The 18,932-nt window shown below is 34.7% G+C and overlaps 1 long non-coding RNA gene across 1 annotated transcript; it reads right to left on the bottom strand.

Moving 5' to 3' along the window:
* Positions 1–1,228: 1,228 nt before the first annotated feature.
* On the bottom strand, positions 1,229–8,639 carry LOC125337247. The gene is made up of 2 exons (XR_007208002.1): positions 7,976–8,639; positions 1,229–6,641 (listed from the first exon to the last, which is right to left on the bottom strand). It is a non-coding gene; the product is annotated as an uncharacterized LOC125337247 (long non-coding RNA).
* Between the last annotated feature and the right edge of the window lie 10,293 nt (positions 8,640–18,932).

Below are 18,932 nucleotides of genomic sequence, written 5' to 3' on the forward strand. Positions count from 1 at the left end.
GAAAAAATGCATAGATGTACACACAGACGCACATCCCTGGCACTGACAGTCTAGAACATGAATAATAATAGTGCCATTTAACTATGGAGACCTCCATTAGAAAGTGGGGAAACGATATATGAGGAGATAGCTGTGAACATGGAAATGAGAGTGATGATGGGAATCAGTGTTCTTCACTTACTAAAACTATTTATTTTTCTATTAACACACAGAAACACCACTGTTTAGGATGCAGTTGCCTAAAACAAATGGCAGGCGAAAAAGAAAAAAAAAATTAAAAAAAAGAAAGAAAAGGAAAAGTAAGGAAAAAGGTGCTTCCAGAGATTTTCAAGGGCAAATTGAGTGTTTAATTATTCAAGGTAAAGAATTTTTTTTTTATGACGCTGCCATCTAGGAAGTGTTCTGCCTGAAAAACAATAATTTTAAGTCATTTTTAGGATGGTATTTTATTTTAGTCCTCTAAAATAAATGATGTTTTAATATTGTTATTGATGATCTGGATGAGAGGATCCAGTCTGCCCTCAGCAAAATCATGGATCACACCAAGTTGGGTAGGAGTGTCGATCTGCTGGAGTGTAGGAATGCTCTCCAGAGGGATCTGGACAGGCTAGACCCATGGGCTGAGACCAGTGATATGAGGTTTAACCAGACCAAGTGTCAGGTCCTAAATTTTTTTCACAACAACCCCATACCCCTTCCTACAGGATGAGGTAAGAGTGGTTGGAAAGCTGCCCAGTGGAAAAGGACCTGAGGGTGCTGATGGTGTTGACAGTGGCTGAACATGAGCCAGCTGTGCTCAGGTGGCCAAGAAGGCCAATGGCAGCCTGGCCTGTATCATCAATGGTGTGGCCAGCAGGAGCAGGGAAGTGATTCTTCTCCTGTATTTGGCCCTGGTGAGGCCACACCTTGAGTCTGGTGTCCAGTTCTCATCCCCTCAGTTCAGGAAGGACATTGAGGTGCTGGGGCATGTCCAGAGAAGAGCAGTGAAGCGGGTGAAGGGTCTGGAGCACAAAGTCTTATGAGGTGCAGCTGGGGGAGCTGGGGTTGCTCAGCCCAGAGAAAAGGAGGCTCAGGGGAGACCTAGTTGCTCTCTACAACTCCCTGAAAGGAGATACTGGGTAAAGTAACTTACACAGTCAATAATGATATGGAATGTCCAGAAGAGCTTCATGTCTTAATGGACATCTCAGGTCTTATCAACATCAAGATAAATAGAGGATAAACAGAATGTGCATCCAGACATGTTTTAATAGTTCAATTTTCATCCTTTCTATCCATTACATAGATTACACATTAGCAAGTACAGTCTTCATAGCAAATAAATAATAACATTTCAAAAGGTTTTATTTTGGTGGTTTTAATGTGTTATCAACAAAACCAAAAACTTTGATGATGTCTTTAAGTACAATCTTCTAAGACAGTGAATGCTAGAAATTAAGGGTGTTTTCTCTTAAATATTAATGGTCTTTACTTTCTGAAGTAGAAAATTGCACATTCTGTTTCCCATGATGAATTAGAGTTGTTCAAAAGATCAGTGTGTGGGATGCATATATGTTGCCATGGATCATTACAGCAGTCTATCAGGTGAATGTGTGTTTAAATAAGTTTTGCAGCACTTTATTTAACAGCCCATAGCAAATAATAAACCTTATGAATTTTATATGTGGTATTACACCACTAATAACATATTTATAGAAAACTGGAACCAATGTACATAAAAGTTTAATTCAATATTTTTAAGGTTCTAGTTTCTAAATGAAGACATTTCTTAATGAATTTCTATTACTAACAGATTTAGATTATTAGCCCAAAATATTTACTTAGCTTCTTCCTAGTTTCAATGTGTAAAAGTAGCATTTATGCCCTAGAATATAAAAATACAAGGATTTCTCTACTAACCCTCATCTATTTTAACCAATAACATGAAATTGCTATGCTCACTTGATCTTAGTACTAGCTGTTGAATATGGTTACTGCAGCAATAATAATTTTTCTGTGTACTTAGTAAGAAGTGAGGCAAATTGATTGCTTTTTCAGTTGTTTGCTTCCCCCTTCTCAATTCCGCCTTTCATTCGGGTCTAGTCTACATTGTTAATAACATCCCCCCCATATGTTCCTTTCTTTTCATAATTGCATATTTTAACAGAGTTAGAAAAATTCAGTGTAGTCTTTGAGAAATATGTACTCAAAATGTAAGTGCATCTAAAAATGCATAGAGATTATGCAACTACTATTTTTATCTTAATATCATTCAAATGCCTACATGCCAAATGCCTACCATGATTTCAAGAAGGTCCCAAGTGGACATGCACTGTGTACCACTCATGAAGCCTTAACTTCCTACCATCTCTTATTTAATATTTAAATCTAAATATTGATCTGTGGTGTTTATAACACAATATGTATCTGCCATATAGCACTGATAATTTTAGTTAGAGAAAAAGACCCAAATAATTTAATGTTACAATATGTACTACTACTACCTTCCATACTTCCCAGAGAAGTCATCAGGGTTTAGGGTTAAATGAAGATGCTCATATACAGCCTTAGGGCTCTGGAAGATTATTTGCTAAGTGCATTATATTAAAATTCTGGTAAGTATCAGTTCTTTAAAATATCAGCATCTGAGTTCTATAAAAGTTCATAATTTATCTCTTGAGGGGCAGTCATTTTGGCTATAGTAATGTATTTCATCATCATTAACATAAATGAATATTTCATTCTCCAAAATTATTGTATAATTTATAGGAGTAAGATACCACCAAGTACACATCTCCATGTACTAACTCCTATCCCTTTTGTTACATTGGGTTCTTAAGTCTGTCAAGATAAAGCTCACAAATACTGTTCTACCTATATCCCAAGTAAAGAAAAAAAGATAGAATAACACATTCGTTTTTATAGGGGTTTTTTTTTGCACATAGTAAGTAATGAAATCACTTCATATATTATAAATGACATGAGCTTTACCAAATAATCCAAAGACCTCAAGACAAGCTGATAGCTTTTCAGTTGTAAATCACTAAGGCTGCTCCCTTTTGTGGGTAAGCACCACAAAAGTAGTCTTTGAGCTGCTTACACTTACATTTATGCTGTCCAGTTATTCATGCTGAGGTGACATACGAAACACTAAGTCGAACTTTGGCTGGAATTTTGTATCAATTCTGCTGCTGCAGACAGAGCTCTTAATATGATTGGAATGTCTTCTTACCTTGATCAGGTTTTACAGGACTTAAAATGTATCTGTAAATACGTATTTGTATATTTCAATATTGAAAACAAAATATTGTGAAAAAAGTTTAAATTTGCTGCCACTGGAAACTGATAGAGGTTGTTAACAGAAAGAAGAATAAATATTGTTGCAGTTTTTCAGTGTTCCCCAGACGCTAAAAACCTAAGGGTAGAAAATGCAGCTGTCTTGGGGGCTGATGAGAACATTGTGTCCGGTTTACACTATAGAGCATTTGTCACTTTTAAATTATAGCAATATAGCACTGACAGTTGGCTAAATAACACAAACAACTTTTTCCTCACAAAACAACAATATGTAATGATGTAGTTCGAAATTCACTCCTTTTTTTTTTTTGTTTGTTTGCTTTTCTTACAGCTTTTGGAAATAGAATGTTAAATATATTCTACAAATCAACACAATCAAGTAATAACTTGTTTCTTTATCAATTCTTTCTTACAGCAACACAGGACTCATGTTTTGGGGAAATTTTTAATCTTTTTCAAAACCAGTGTTGAGAAGCATATTTATTATGGATAAGGTTTGGAAATGATTGATGCTGAACCTAACAGATCTGTGATTCTGTTTTCCTTCTCCTTCTGTTCCTTCTTTGTTTTGACGACAAAAAAAAATCTCTGTATTATTCAGTCACTGGTATCTTTTTACCATTTATTTGACACCATAGAATTCTAGAGACATCTCGTTAATATCACAAGTAATGGAAATAGTAGTACTAGGCAGCTTTTCAACATGTTTTTTTTCCAAAATCGTTAGACAAGTTACCACACATTTTCCCTTGGAAATCTGGTTAGACACAGAATGTATTTCATTCAGACAGCATTTATCATCCAATGTCCTCTAATTTTTACTCAGTTTATTTTGAATTCTTTAAGAGAACTAAAAAGTACCAAACATCTTTACTACTTCTTAACAGTGGGGGTGGAAATGTCACTAATAGTGTTATGTAATAGTCACTAAAAGTAATTTCAGCGTTTGCATAATTTCTCATCTCTCCTACTACTTGCCATTTTCTAATTTCTGATCTGTTCCTTTATTTTACTGACAGAAGCATGAATACTAAAATACGTAGTGACAGAAAAAGGACATACCTGTTCTTTATCTCATATGAAGGTATTAGTGCATATAACTTGTTTGAGTGTGGTAATTCTATCCAGCACATTAAAAAAGAAAACCCTGCTTTTTAGAACCTTATAGACACACGAGAAACAATCAGAAAAGAACCCCAGACTCTCTAAGCTGGTTGCACAGTGTTAGACTTTAATATATCTATTAATGGGTTCTTAAAATCACTGTTAATTATATCCAAAATACAGCTTAAATTTATAAAATCATAGTTCTGAATTTTCTTTAAACTATTGTAACAAAAATCTGGGTTTCATTATTTAAGCTTCTTAGTAAGTAGATTTGCATTTTGCTTCTTGTAAGTTTTTTAGCTTATCTCTGTGTTTTTGTGGCTATGCTTTTCTCTCTGCATCTGCACAAATTTCTAGAATTCACTATTGTTTTTCTATTTGGCTGTAAATAAAATTTTGCTATTCCATAATAAAGATTTCTTTGCTATTCAGAAACTTTTACATACACACAACATTATTCAGCACTGGAGAGGTTTTCAAGTGACTTGACCACATCAAGTCTAAGGAAAATGTAAACAGAATATTTTTGAAGACTTTATGGTATATTATTTCAGTAGGCTTTTCTACTCTAGAAAGAATAAGAAATACTTTCCAAACATTTTTAAAATATGCCCTCCTTTTTTTGTTTATCTCATTTCATGCCACTTTATGACTTCTTTCTTTTTTTCCCAAAGTGTTTCTTAGGCTAACTTAACACTTGTTGTGGAATTTGCAAACCTTTGTGGACTTCAAAGTAGGGGATAACAGTCTCCATTAGAGAGCACTCGACAGAAGGAAGATAGTAGTGTTTCTATTTAATAAGCATGGTACTGCAAAACACAACTTTTAAAATAAAGTGAGAAATTATACAATATTATTTTTTCTTAAATGTTGTTTGAATTTATAGTATAGTAATGATATGCAATGTGAAATCTATTCCTTAAATCCTTCCAAATATCTAAAATAAAAATTTAAAAAATGTAAACTGAGGGTCTTTCTATGTTGATTAACTTTTTAAACTTTAAGTTGGGACTTAAGATAAGCCAGTGTATAAGTCTTTTAACAGAAGGAGGATTAAGTGACTGGGAAATAACTAAGCATTGATATGACTGTATTATTGCTAGAAAGACTCATACAGAAATTGAATATACAGAAAATTCAGGAGTGTCAGAGGACATTCATGAAACACCAGCTTCTTTCCACCTAAAGTCTTTTGTTCCAGGCTATAACACTCTTTTACCTGTGCAGGATAGAAAATATTTTGAGCAAAATATAGTTAACTTGTGAAATTGACTGCTGTAGAAGACTGACCCAAATAGCTTACTGAATTCCGAATGAGACTGGACAGTAACAAGACACAGGCTATCAGCACTGATCCTCTTGTTCCATTTTCTTTTAGCAGAATACCAGGGAGTAGTGCCTTAGGAGCCTAAACCTCCTCCTGAGCTTCCAAGAGCAACTCAAGCTGCTTACTTTCTAGCACTGTTTCATTCTCAAAGTAATTAAACTTGTTGAAGGTATTCAGCCTGACATTAAGAAATTACATTCAGCTGCCCACTGTGCCTTTTGAGAAACTCTTGAGTATCCTAAATATTTTAGTTGGTCTGACACATATGGCAAATAAATGTATAAAACATCTGTGTCTTTCAAGAATGATCTTTGGGTTCTTCTTGGATATTTTAGACATTTTAAATATCTATAATGCCAATAGACATGACTGGATCAGGTGTCTAAATGTAGAGGTCTGCTATGGGTGTTTACTTCATGTCAGTCTTCATGTAGAAGAGGTGTCTAAAAATCTGTTATAGTAATTGTAAAACCCAAGTTCCAAGATCAGTTGTTCCAGGATGTTATGAAACCCTCATGAGTTCCCTATCATGTCTTCCTGCCCCGTGTAGATGATCTGATGGCCTGGGTTTCTTCAAATTACATGATGTGCCACAGTATAGGAACCCAGAAGAAGTTCTGAAGGTTTTCTCCGATGATCTGTCAAAGTCTCCCAGGTGTGTAACTTCAGCAATCTATACATGCACAGGCACTTGTCTTCTACAAAGAACTCCTTTTATGTGGAGTTTAATTTTCTCCCTTCTTCTTACCTTTTCACCTACTCTTTCATTCCTATTTTTACAGTAGTGTCCAGCTTTCAAGATACCCTAATGGACACAGGTTCAGTCACCTTAGAACCGGAGAGACCTAGAATTAACATACCGAATGAGAAATGGTTTGTATCACACAAACACTCTACCAGATGCTCTCTTCTTCTTCAGTATGTTTCAATCCTAAAAAAAAAAAAAAAAGGGGAAAACTGGTTTTGAGTGATAGCACTTCCCTCCACAGCCAGTGAGGAGAGATGAATATCATTGTGGATGGTTTTCTGCCCACAGAGGTACTTCTTTCCATTTTCTTTATTGAAAATGTAAGAGCTTGTAACCCCTTAAAACAGGTATAATTTATCTATTGTTAGAGAGTATATATGTGCATTGTTTTGAAGCTCGCATGGTAAATCCCATACAAGGTTTTTACATTTCATCAGCTACAACTGACACTGAAAAAAAAAAGATGATAGGTGGATGGTGGATTCATTTTAATGTGCAGGTCAGCTTCAAAAAGTGAGAAAAACCCTCCTTACCCAATTTAACAGCGAGATTACTGTATTATACAGATGACACTAGTTACCCTGGAATGCATTATTTCAATGACATGACCTTTAGATTCTTCATCCTCTTTGAAAGGATCTTCCAAAGAGCAATGAAACATATTACTGTCTACTTCTCTGTCTCTCAGGGAAAAAATGATTTTCTTTAATTTACTGAGATCATTCTCCCCATGTCATGAAGTTCTCATGACAAGTTTCTGGTCCTTTGTGCAAATGCACTTATTCTTGATTAATTATAGTTGAGGAAATAAAGTCATGAACTCTCTTCTGCTGGCTCTAAATTGTGATTCTGTTACTTAAATCCACAGATGCATTGTATCTAGATGGACATTAGGAATCTTAGTTGTATTTTTCATTTGTGGAGAGATTTCTCCATCTTATATTTTTTCTATATAATAAAATAGTGATGTGATTTTCTTAGCATTATTTTTCTAATGTTGCTCTGAAAATTATTTTTCCCCTCTTGACTATGCATAGTAAACAAGACTAAAGACATTTTCTGGGTGTATACTGCTGTGACTTAACTTTGATATTAGTCCTTTTTTATATATACATATTAGCCCACTTCATTTCAGTGACACAGTGGAAAAAACAATTACTGCTACTAAATTTTCACATTTTCCTAGAACTGATCCATTTTGATACTTTTTAAAATTTTGCTTGCAGATAAGATGTAGAACTCACATACCAGGTCTGTACTGTTATTATTCAGAAAATGTTTTTGTGAATACTCTGTATGTTCAATTAATAAAAGTGTGGTTTTAATTAGTAAAGGAAAGCATCATCCTACCTATTTTATTTGCATGAGTACATGAACTCCTTTATCTCCAGATAATCATTATTATTATATTATACTATATTATATTATAACCATAGCAGGAAATATCCTGATCTTAATTTTCACTTAATTGTTTTTCCATCTATATTTTATCAAAACTGATTTTTCTATAATCATACTTCAAGCAGATAAATAGGAATGGCAAAAAGACATTTTGCATCTGCACTTGCATGTAGGAGTATTCCATTTCCATGTCTAGTCCTATGAAGAGGGTGTACCTTCAATCTGTATTACATGAAAAGACTTTAATTGGAAAAAGATCCGTTGTCCAGCCACAAAGTATTGCTAAAGCTTCTTCAAATCCTTAATTTGAAATTCAGAGTTGAAAATTAATTAAAACCAAACCAACCAAATAAAAAGCCAACAACCCCCCAAATTAAACAAAACCAACACAGAGCCAAGTCAAACAAAAGACAATCAACCAGCATACTAAAACCAACAACCAAATCCCAAAACACTGTTCTTTTCTAGGAAAATGTGATGTGATCATTTTATAATAGTGGATCAGGAAATGTTGATACATTGCTAGCCTGGAAGACTAATAGGACTCTTCCCAAATCTTCTTTGCCTTTGCTTTGGTGTGTCTGTATCAGACCATAAATTGAATCCAGAAAAATACAGAAATTGGACAGGGAAACCTTTGGAAAAGAGGAAAGCAAAATAAAAAGTTTTGTCCTTAGCCATGACTAAAAGTAACTTCCATCTGTTTGCTTTTGTGGATTAAAATTTGTAGAAGATATTATTTGGATATAAAGACAGCTGGTTTTCTGAGGCCACCTGGAATAGTCCTTTTGATCTTCTGATACAAACTGTGACACTTTCCCTTGTACAAGACTGTGCATATGATATTCTAATGTCTCTTTTAAAGAAAAAAAATAGTCTATTTTGAGCTAAGTTTTATGTAATTACTTGCTGAATAAGAAGAACAGTTATTTTTGGGTTTGTTTGCTTTTTCTGGTTCTTTCCCCACCATAAATAAATAAATAATGAAAAAAATTTAAACTTTGTGACTTCTTATCCTTCCTAGTTTTTTGTAACATGTGTCCTCTTTAATTACGTGTCCTTGTCAAGGAAGAGTCTAAAATTTTGGTCTTGTTTCACAAATATTTTCTTTTCCTGTCTGTCACATCAATGTTTCTGACAACTGGTAAACCTTTCATAACATACCTGTGCCTAGTGCCTTAAAATTTTGCAAAATAAATAAATACATATATACATATATAAAACCAGGAAAAGTCATGCAAAAGAAATAATAAATATGTCAAACCTCTGGGTGCCACATTAAAAAAAATAAATTTCTGTTATTATCATACTGTGACAGTCACTGGCTAGCAGAGCTGAATAATGCCAGCAGTCTGTCATGTTTTAGACTTGATTTTAAGGCTAGCAAGAGTATAGTGGGGAATAAAGTCTTCAGTGAGAGGGAATAATATAGAGCTCAACGTAGGTTTAGAAAGATCAAAGGAGCCATTACTAGGCCAGCATTCAAACATTGGGGAGGGAAACACAGTGTTCCTAATTCTCCCAGATACTGTGGAAAAAGCCAGTGAAGGGATTTATAATGCAAAGCAAAAATCTTAAAATCAATAGGATGCTTTACTAGTATTCACAGTTGTACCTGTACAGCATGGGGTAGAGAGGTTAATTAATCTATTTAAAAGACTGTAGTTTGAATTCATTTGAAGTTTTCTAGAGTAAGACCAGTTTAAAAACTTCAGTTTGGGAGATAGAAACAAGTATCCATAGCTTTGAACTGGTGCATAAGTGGATCAATTGCTATCTGGAAATCTGCTTTTAATAACAGTCAGAAAACTTTGGTGATATTATTTAAATGCTTTTGAATGTCAGAATAGATCAGATCTGTACTATCAGCCTAACAGAAAACTTCAGAATTATACTGATTTGAAACAAAATAAAAACCAAAGTAAAAGATTGGGAAAACATTTTCATGTTGATGTTAAGCATTTCAGCCATCTCTTAAATGCAATAAGGTATTTTAAAATTCATAAATTTACCACAGATAATGTATATTTGTATAATGCACTGACACAATATATATGTATATTTATATTTTTCTAGTAAATTATATATTTTCAGAAATGGGCAGAAACAAATGCACAAGAAGTTCCACCTAAACATGAGGAAGAACTTCCTTACTGTGGGTGACCATTCACTGGAACAGCTTGCCCAGAGAGGTTGTGGAATCTCCCTCACAGGAGAGACTTAAGAATGGTATGGACACAATCCTGTGCCAGGTGCTCTGGGATGAACCTGCTTGAGCATGGAGGCATCACATGATCCACTGCAGTCCCTTCCAACCTGATCCATTCTGTGGTCTAAAATTCTTAATAAATTAAAAATATACCAACAAAGGTTATATTCAAAGAGCCACCAAGAAACCTTTGCATTAATCACACTCAGTGGAGAAATAACTATAGTTTGATAATAATGCTATTTAGTTACCATTTGCATTCCTTCTGAATAGATCAAGGATGTAGTATGTCACTTGTCCAAGTGACTAAAAATATTCTAAGCCTTGTTTTACCACACTGGAGAGATGAATTTTCTCCCATGGGCTAAGGTCTTCCTGGGCAGGGCATCCTTTTCCATTTATGAAAAAGGGACTCTTATTCATATAAATCAGCATTTCAGAGGGAGACACAGCAGTCCAAGTCTGATATTGTGCACTAAGAAACATGGTGAGATGCAGAATCTGTATTTTTATTTGTTTGTGTGTACATGATCTTAGAAAAGCAGAAGGTGAATGAGAGAGTGTGAGAGACTGAAATGTTAATGATTAATGACTCGAGCAATCAGCCATTTGCAAAGCAGAGGGTGCTTTGCTGGTGGTATGTAAGGTTATGGCCCAGGTGTAGAGGGTATGAGCACCAGAGGATGACCATGGCAAATCAACCTCTTCTTTCCATTCCAAATAAACTGTTCTAAAATAAACCCTACATATGCAGATTCACAAACACTGATCACTCAGTTTTATTTCACTGTAATCTGCCCGAAGGGATCTATTAACAAGAACCTGAGTTGCCCTCATCTTACAGGGATGGGTCATAACAGATAGTCAGGTTGCCTTCCTGACAGCATCCAGAAATAGGCTTGTCCAGCACTTCTGTTTAACATCCACATCAGAAAATCAGGAAATAAGGCAAGATAACACAAGAGTTTGCAATTTGGAAAAAAAAAAAAGTATATATTTTTATATATATATATATATATATATATATATATATACATATAACATCTTTGTCTTAGTGTTTAGGAACTTAGTTCCTTTTCAGGAAAAGTTAAGTTTCACTTAGGGGTTTTAACAAAATATTTCTGGGAAGCCTCCCAGATTCACAAAACAATGGGTTAAGGAGCAATTAGTACAAGGGAAAGAGTATAGCTGTTCTATTTTATAGGCTAAATCCTGACCATGCCATTGCAAAAATTTCTTCAGCCCTTAGATTTCTTTAATCATACTGAGATGCACCCAGGAGGAATTTAAAAGTCCCCAAGAAAACCTTAACTTCCTTTTGTGTTTGTGTGTATGAATGTTAAAAAATATTTTGCCATATTAGGTCTGGCTTCCATCTCTTCCCTTCCTGCTCATTCTCTGCTATATGAAATATCTAAGGTCAGCTCCTTCAAGATTTTGTTAAAATTCTGCTTGTTCTTTCATTTTTAAAAATAACAGTGTTATCCCAGGCTGCTCTTGAAAAAAATAAAAATTTATTGTTTCTGCTTTTCTGATAAATTACAGATCTTAATGAATTTATTTACTGAGTGAACAAGAAAAAATGTGTTGAGAATTTGGTTTTTGCAGACAGAGAAGAACTAGCTTCAGTTTTTGCAGGGTCTTTTGTCTGTGGTAGTATACATTCTTTCTAACAGACAGGTTTTCCTTTCTTGCATAAAGTCACAATAAAATGCTTTATAAAGAATTTCTCTATGGAGGTCAAAATAGATGTATTCTCCCATACAGCTGTGGAATGCCAAAAGACTGTCTGCAAAATGTCACGACAGTCCTAGGATTTTCCTAGCCTGCGCAGCTGTTGTTCCATACTGCTTTTAGAGGGCTTGACTAGAATAAATAAATTACTTTTTATTTCACTGTAGTCTTCCACTCTTTATCTCGATGTTTGCATGGATTATAGAATGGGAAAAAGACAAGGCAGAGGCTTTTGCACATACAATTTTGAAATTATTATTTTGTACTGTTTCTGAAATAGAATGAATGGGTGCTGAAAGTCAATAAAGCAGAATGAGCAAAACCAAAAAGCCCCTCAATATTTCTTAAAGGTTTCCAGTTTCATTTAAGATCTCTCTCCCTCTGAACTCCATACAGATGTGAGCAGCAGTATTAGCCAGAGGAACAAAATTATTATCAGGACAGTGAACATGGTGTCTCTGGTCACTCGCATTGCCTGGCAACTGAACCTGGCCAAAACATAGCAAACAGATCACTCACATGCATTTCTCAGAGCATAGATAGCAAGCACAGGGGTCAGAGAGCAGGGAAATCTGCTTATTGTCTGGATCAAAGAGAAAAACAAGCAAATACTTGCAGAATGCAACTTCCCATGCACTTGGTCAAGGTTGATATTTGTTTTGAATTTATCAGAGATCAGCAAACTCCCCAAATTTTCCAGAATTTAAAAAAAAAAAAGAAATTGGTTTATGCTTAGCAGAAAATGATGTAGAGAAGTGAGGACTCCAGATATATCAGTTTGGAAACATACACTTTTTTGTTTTCTCTGGGAAACATATAAAAATTTGTTAGCATATTATATTCCAAGTGGGGCAGAAAATAGTTACTAATAAAATAATTCTCACTCCTTTAGCTGTTATTACTAGAAAAAATTTGGAGTAGAAATTGTTAGGCTCTCTCTTTAGTTTTCATGGTTTTCATTTTCACAGAAAGAGTATTGCTTTTGTATTTCATTTATTCTTTGCTTTGCTTGGATTTTTGAGGAGATAATTGGAGTAATCGTGCAAGGTAGAGATAAAACTTTCCTTCCTCACTGATAACATGGAACAGAAATTGAAATGGCACCACATTTGGTTTTATGTTGACAGAACAATCCCACACATACTTTTCAAAATGTACTATTTTCTGCTTTACTACCAGTTTGAGTATAGAAGTCATGCTGTAGGAATAGTTAAGCAGAAATACAAGGACATTCTCCAGGGTAATTTGAAAATTTTTTGGAATATCTCTACACACCTGTGAGTTAACCAGTGACTCAGTATTTACAGCTGTATTTGCTGTTCTGATAAATAATTTCTTCAATCTAATTAAAATTTGTTGAGTAAGAATAATTAATTACTTTAAAATATTTTTAGGGTTATATTCAAAGATTACTGAGCAAGACATGCTTGTATGGGGAGGCAAATCTAAACCAAAGCAGAGGTTTTGTTCTGTGGTGAATTCTAACACTCTCAAGGGCATACTAAGTGCGTTTGGGAAGTAGCATTATACACTAGTAAGGACAGAAATTTTGCAGTCCCAGGGTCCCATATACCAAAGAAATGTTCGAATATTAATCTTTCTTGTACTGCTAGATATTGCCTAAGGCTGAAACAAAACCTTGACATTCAGGCTGCCATTCTGTTTTCTGTACCTATATGTTTTCCTGTAACTTTATGTTTCTTCCTGTAAATGTAAATTGTTGGCATATTTCTAAGTTCTTCCCCTTGCTTCCAAACCTTCCAAGCCAGTCAAGGTACTGGTTTTTATTAAGATTGAAACATATTTAATTATCTTCTCACTTGGCACAGAGCCTTAGAAAAGATGTAGTAGCCACCTTACCAGGTTATCAGCGTCGTCTTCTGTTTCTTATAACAGACTTCAAAACCATTCCCAAGATTGTAAATAAGCTTAACATTTTTTTAGTTTCTTCCTTCCAAAATTCTGCTTCAGTAGATGGATGTTCCTATTTTTTCAGATACAAGACAAACTCTCCACCTTCATATGCAGAAATGGCTGTAGTATGGATGTAGTAGTAAGACTGTCTGATTTCTGAGATCTGAAACAGTAAAGCTGTTTATGGAATTACATGTGCAAGGGGAGTATTTTTGTCACTTCATCATACCATTTATAATCAGAAACATTAACTTTCTTTTCTAACAGGGAAATATCTACGTAATTTTCTGGTGGACAAAATCCAGCACTTCCAGAATGCAAATACTCTGAAAGGTAGCAGATGCTTGAGATGGACCTACACCAGCATTTTCATCATCCTCCTCTTTCTCCTTCTCTCCGTTACTGTTGCCACATCCACTTCTTAAACTAGCTACCTAACCCCAAACCGGGTGTATGTCTTCATTACCGTATTCACATGATGAAAATACAGAACAAACTTTCTTATTTTCCTTTCCAGCTTTTCTTTTACAGAAGCTGGTGAACAGGCCGATACTGAGACGTCCCAACCTCAGCAGAGTTCTCAGAATGAATTTTTAGAAAAGTTATCATCAACTTAATGTTTTCATGAGTAATTTCAAGATGGGGTTTTGGGGTTTTTTTGAGTTTTGGTGGGGTTTTTTGTTTGTTTGTTTTTGGTTTTGATTTTTCCCTTTTGAGGCGTGGGACCATTGTTGAATCCCCAGGACGAGCAGATAAAAAGAGAAATGTTTACTGCAAGGATGAAGTGAAACTGATGTATAACTGCTGCCTCATAAAAACATTGCAGCCAGCCAGTGTAAGGACTCTGAGGGAGATAGCCTGATTGTCCAACTGTGCTAGACAAGTCCTCCAGAGGCTGCTGCTTTCTGTGTGCTTTCACTGAAGATTAGCATTGTTTTGGTGGTTAGGGACTGCAGACATCAACCTGAAAAACAAAAGTTCAGTCACAGAGAGAAGCCAGCATGAACTATGATTTCAAAGGTGGCACTCATCTCATGTTCTTGAGCCATCTGAAAATTAGGCCACTGGACTAAGCTGGTTACCTGAACTCCTTCAAAAGATGGCAGAAAATGAGTGAACTGAACCAGTCATATACAGTGATCCACATGTGGGACAACATGAATTTTTCAACGCCAGCCTAAAACTAGAAAGTCAAGCTAAATCTATAAGATACATAGAAAATAAGAGATACATAGAAAAAAAGAGAGCCTTTATGAAGGCCATAAAAATATTTCTTTAAAAAGTTTATGCAGTTGGCTAATATTCAGACAGGTATTTTATATGAACAAACTAACACATAATATTTTCTTTGGAGAAAAAATATTGTTAATTCTAAATTATTTTTCACTAGATCTAATTGTAATTCCTAAAGATTTTAATTTACATCTTTAGACTTGAAAAGTAAAATAAAGGATAACTTTCTATAATCAGAAATCTTAGCAGTTTGGTAGACATGATTCTACTTTAAGGCTTGGGAATGGAAAAATATGACTCATCAAGATCACATCTAACCTTATTTTTTTAACACTTATTTGAGCAAGAGGTAAATAAAAACTTTCCTGTCCTCTCCTTCACCCTTCCCCCTCTTCCCTGAAAATTCATGTTCCTGAAATGTGTTCTTCCAGTGCCTAGTCTGTGGTGGATATTGCAGCTCAAAAGATTGGACAAACAATGGAAGAGTCAAGAGTTAAATAAGGATAAGAAATGAATAATAGACTCTCAAACAGAGGGTGAATGGACAAGTCATTTCAGAAACTATTTTCACTAAGCAAACATCTAGGCACTGTTTGGTGTACCAGATTGATTGGGATTAGAAGTCAAGGTGGTCTGACTGAGCTACAGGTTAATAGCTAATAGCAAACATTCGTATTCGCTGTGATGGGAGGAACAGAAGAAACATCAGAATCCGAAAAAAGCTACTTGAAAGTATCCTGTGTATGTCTTTGTGTAGTAGTAAGTGGAGAATCCACTGTGACATATTTAGATATCAAATAATCACATTCAGTTACTGTTTACAATACAAGAGTCAGTTGCAAACATACTCTGCTGCCTGCATAGAGCCTGGCAGCTTTAGCACTTCTTATCTAGCCCGCTGTTCCTGACTTGCAATGTGAGGATTTAAAGATGGAAGAGATACTGCCTGGTTTGTCTAATTTGCCTGCACTCATTACAAATTTCCTTTTCTGCCTCTAAAAGCACTGAGTCCTTTATAAAAAGGGAACATTTGAAGCACTGAGGCTTATCAAGGAGACTAAAGGAGACTAAAGCAACATCCCTCAGTAATTGTAAGCCTTCAGTTCTGCAGCCTTCCCTTTAAACTAACCAGTAGAGCTCATTATTGCTCAGATGATGAATTAATGAATATACAGTTCTATTTTTCAACAGTGTAGCTCCATCTGTTACCTTTTGTAAGTACTTATATAATTATATTCTATAAATTATAGTTAATTTTTATATGTGAAGTGTAAATTAATATTGCATAAGTTTCTATATAAATGGAAGTTTAAATGTAAATCTAAGATGCTAGATCATTTTTTTAGATAGCCAGACTAAAATTAAAAGTTTTGCACTTCTTACACTTTAAAGAGAGCACCTGATATTTTAAGTGCTAGTTTGGATATTCTGGAAGGATATGGTCAGGACACAATTCTGAACAATGGTTCTTTTCTTTCTGCTGTCCAGCTTTTCAGCAATGACTCCTGCAAAGTGGTTTATGCTTTTCCCTTTCTTGGTCTGGTGTCTTCTAAAAAAATGCAATGAGAAGGGAGAAGGAAGGAAGGAAGGAAGGAAGGAAGGAAGGAAGGAAGGAAGGAAGGAAGGAAGGAAGGAAGGAAGGGCGGAAGGAAGGAAGGAAGGAAGGAAGGAATTCTAGTAATGTGGAGCGCTTTGCATTAGGTCGGTGTAGTAAATGTGAAAATTAAGAAACTCAGTGCTTCAGATATTGCACTTTATCATAGAGATATCACTGTTCAATTGAGGAGTTCTGTCTGTATGATTGCACAGCATATATAGATCCAGCTTTAGACTGCTTCCTGCCTTTTTTATCCATTCATTTAATGGGACAGGTGATGGAAATTAGCTTGTTGCAGCTATAGTCAAATCCTGTCTTGACTAAAGAGAGATTGGTAGAATTGAGCTGGAGAGCAGAAGTGGGCTCAGAGGATGAGGTTTATTTTAAAGTCTGCCTTAAAAAATAACAGATGTTAGTAATTTGCAACAAAAAAAATATCATATTTTATACATACATTCCCAAATCTTGTAGCCAGTAACATAAACTTTTAAACTTGCTACAAAAATATATTATCTGTTTTAGTAATTTTTGTCATATTTGTCGTACTTATGGATTTCTCTGATAATAAGATTTAAATGGTTAACTGAATAACAAGGATTTAAAAGTTTATGATGCACTTGAAAACATCTTCTAATAACCTCACACAGTTAAAGTTATAAAACACTGTTTGATACAAACTTGCCTGAGAATCAATGCTTTTACAAAGTCTATAAAGTCACTTTGCTCTTCTTCCCCCAAGAGAATGATGAATGAAAAGTCCCTTTGAATTCTGCTCTTTTGTATTCCTTATCACAAATCACCAAATGAAGGCAATCCAAATTAGCTATTCATGAACAGCTATTCCAGAATAAGTGCTCCTGAACAAACATATGTGAAAACATTTCTTATTCTAGAATAGCTGTACTTTATTTTCACTTGAAATAACCTGTTTTTCATCTAAATGGGAACAAATCACTTATGCTGAAATAAAGCCCATGGCATGGACTGTTTGAAGATTACTATTGAGCTTTACAACTTTGTAGGAAACATCTTTAAACATAAATATATTAGTATTACAATAGCTGTAGGTGGTGTATTAGCCTAATTGCAAACAGATCCAAAGCAATGAAAAGGTTCAAAGCTGTGGAGCAGTTATAGCATATGCAGTTTCTAATCCATGTAAACTGTGGTCCAGAAATGGTAGTCAGATTGTAAAAGAAAGGAAAAAGAACAAATGTCAGTCTCTAAATCAAGACATTCCATTTGGCATATTTTCCAGACCCTAACTTAGTGAAGTCAGTGAATGTCTGTAAAAGGAATGCCAAAGCCATATTGTTTGTTAAACAATATTAATTGAGAATTTATTGAACCTACCACAAGACTCCTTTCTTAGTCTGGCTTTTTAAATTGTAATTTCAAACAACCAATCTGAACTAAAACCATCATTTTTCATGTTCACATTCATTGCTAGTGGCTAACAAAAAGAGCAATACTTCTTATATCACTCATATACCTCCAGATCAATGATCTCTTTTTCTCCAATATGGAACAAAGTATTTTCCATAGTTTTAAGAGAAACCATTAAAAATATTTGAACAAAAGAAATATATGAACTTTACTTATTCCAGGGTGCCAAAAGTCAAATAGATGGCTTACTAATTTCTAAGTTTCCTTTTACATTAACCGTTTTTGTGACTAGTCCAGTTAGCAAAAGAAAGTCTATGAAATTGAGATTATTTTCTTGAAAATAAAATAGTAGTAAAGAGAGGCCTTATTTTCAGAAAACAAAATTGCTTTTATTTGCATAATCATCCCTCTAGGTAGTTAGCTATTACTTCTAACAGTGGAACCACATTATGTCTTGGTAATACAAATACTCATTTTCTTGATTCAGAAATCCTCTGATTGCAACTACCAAAACCTGACTGTGTAAGTTCAAGAGCTGGCACCACTTCATGTTGCCCTGCAATTTCATTCTCCTTTCATAATACAGCTTGAAACCTTCTAAATTACTTGAAATTATTTTTTTTTTAAAGCATCAAAACTGTACCTGATTAAACTGATCTTTTATGAAGGAGCTGTTGCCTTTTGTGTTGACCTCTCCCTGTTGTACCTTCCCTTTCAAACAGAACAATATATTGTAGGGGATAGTAGCCCCAAGGCAGAACAACATTGAAAAGATCTATGCTTATCAAACTACAGTAAAACAAGGAAAATTAGATACTGTTTACATAAAAGAAATTGGATTAAGTGATTTGATATGGTCCATTTTGTTTAGAGAAAGCAGTTACTGAGACATAAACTAGGTTAAGTTTGAAACAAGTGAAAACAAAGGCAAATAGAGTTCTAACACAATTTAAACTAACAGATTTCTTAAAAGAAACAAACCCCATAAAATTCATGAAGT

The sequence above is a fragment of the Corvus hawaiiensis genome, chromosome 2 (assembly GCF_020740725.1).
Source record: "Corvus hawaiiensis isolate bCorHaw1 chromosome 2, bCorHaw1.pri.cur, whole genome shotgun sequence".
Classification (NCBI taxonomy): Eukaryota; Metazoa; Chordata; class Aves; order Passeriformes; family Corvidae; genus Corvus; species Corvus hawaiiensis.